This window comes from Manacus vitellinus, unplaced genomic scaffold, assembly GCF_001715985.3.
Source record: "Manacus vitellinus isolate BGI_N305 unplaced genomic scaffold, ASM171598v3 scaffold_52_pilon, whole genome shotgun sequence".
In the NCBI taxonomy this organism is placed as follows: Eukaryota; Metazoa; Chordata; class Aves; order Passeriformes; family Pipridae; genus Manacus; species Manacus vitellinus.
The window spans coordinates 13,800-16,006 of record NW_021940628.1 but is presented as its reverse complement, the minus strand read 5'-3'; positions in this window follow the sequence as shown (position 1 = coordinate 16,006).

Genomic DNA, 2,207 nt, shown 5'->3' with positions numbered 1-2,207 from the left:
AGCCCCGGCGCGGGGCATTCCCGAACGCGGGCGTGGGACCTGCAGGACCCCCGGCCCGGATCCCCCTTCCCGGGGGTTTCCCGGATCCCCCTTCCCGGGGGTTTCCCGGATCCCCCTTCCCGGGGGCCCGCCCCCTCAAAAAAAAAAATCCTCCTCCCCATGTGAATGGGGGTGTTGAGAAGATCATTAATTGATCGGGTTATTATTTATGAAGCTCTTAATTTATGGGTTTGTTAACTTACTTAAATCAACTCTTTACGTGAATTAATCTCATTTCTATACCGGTTCATTTATACCTTTATACATTTGTACTTCCTCGTGTCTCTGGGTCTCAGCAGCTGCCCCTGTTCCCACCTTGCCCTAATTTCCCTCATTTCAGCCCATTTCTGGGTCCTGGGGGGGAGGTTCAGCCGGAGCTGCTCCACAGTCCTGGAGCAGGGGTGGCTTTGATCCCGTAATTTTGGGGAGAAATCAGATATTTTTGGGGGGCCCTGGACTCCCAGGGATCCCGAGAAGGGGCAGCAGGTTCCCGCTGAGCCTCTGCCTGGGACTGAGCAAAACATTCCCAGAGCAAGGGAAAACGGATGGATTTCTTGGGGCATTGCCATCCAGGCTTCCCGTGGAGCCAGACCTGGGAATTCAACCCCCCCGGTGTCACCTGGTGCTGCAGGGGGAGGAATTACCCTCCTGGAGACGGGATGCTCCTGCCTTTGGGAAGGACTTGGCTCCCAAGGCTTCAGGAGGTGTGGGGTGACCCCAGGTGTGGGTCCCACCTCTTCCTTGGGATGTCCCAGTTTGGAGTCTGGATCCTCCTCTTAAGTGCTTGGACATGTTCAGCTGGTCCCCCCACCGCTCTCCATCCCACCTGGATGATCCCACCTGTCCTCCTTCTGATCCCTAAATCCTCCTCACAGCCCCTTCCCGGGGCTGATCCCACATTTTCCAGTCCCTCCTGCACCAGTAATCTCAGACCTGTCTGTTCCTGTCCTGATCCCGATGGATTGTGAGCTCCCTGAGCCCCTCCAGAGCTGTGGCATCTCCTGGGCTGACTCCTGGGCTTGTGGAGCTTCCTTGGAGCCAGTTTTCCATGGTTTTGGTGGTGGATCACCATTAAACCCGGATCGTTCAGCTGTGGAGTCGGGGGATCCATCCCTGTGTCCAGCTGCTGTTCCAGCTGCAGGGAGAACTCTTCCCCCTGTTTTTTTTCCACCCTGTGGATCATTCCAGCAGCGTTCTGGGCTGAAGTGAGGGCACTGAGTCCCTGAGGTGCTGATCCAAAGGGATGGCAGGGCGGGTTTGGGATGAGCAGGAAAGTCCCAGCTCAGCTTTGGGTAAAGCCTGAACTGGTTTAAACTGGGGGCCTGGAATTCCTACCAGGAGCTGGTGTTCCCAGGATCTCACTGGTGGTTATCCCAGCAGGAACGAGCTGTTTCCTGGGCAGGTTTGGGATAAACTCCCATTTCCCATCCGGAATTCCCGCGGGGCCGTGGGAGCCTGCCCGGGGCTGGGAGCGGGTGGGGTCACACCTGGAGCCCCAGGTGAGCAGGGATGTTCCCAGCCTGGTTATTCCTGGGAGGAGGAGAGGGTGGAGGTGGATTTTCTGGGAATGATTTGCCTGTCAGGAGGATTTTCCTGCTGGTCTGACTCCGGAATCCGTCCGATGGCTGCGGGTGATCCGGAGCTTGCACGATGTCCCTGAAGGAATTCTCTGTTAGCGTGAAATTCCTGACTTTCCAGCTTGGGAATGCCCTGGATGGATCCAGCCCCGTGCCCTGGGCTGATCCCTCAGCAGGGCAGGGGGGATTCTGCCCCTCTGCCCCTGTCTCAGCTGAGACCCCCCTGCAGAGCTGCCCCAGCCCTGGGAACAGCAGCAGGAGGACGTGGAGCTGCTGGAGAGAGTCCAGAGGAGGCCCCTGAGCTGCTGGAGATGCTCCTGGGGCTGGAGCCCCTCTGCTCCTTGGGGTGTTTGGGGGGCCAATAAAGTGGATTTTGGAGTGTCTGTGCTGTGGCTGCTGGGGGAGCAAACAGCTGCCTGTGTTACTGGGAGATGGGGAACGGGGTAACAGATAAAATTCCACTGGCCCAGGGTGCTCCAAGCCCCCTTCAGCCTGGCCTTGGACACTTCCAGGGATCCAGGGGCAGCCACAGCTTCTCTGGGCAACCTGTGCCAGGGCCTCACCACCCTCCCAGCCAACAATTCCTTCCCA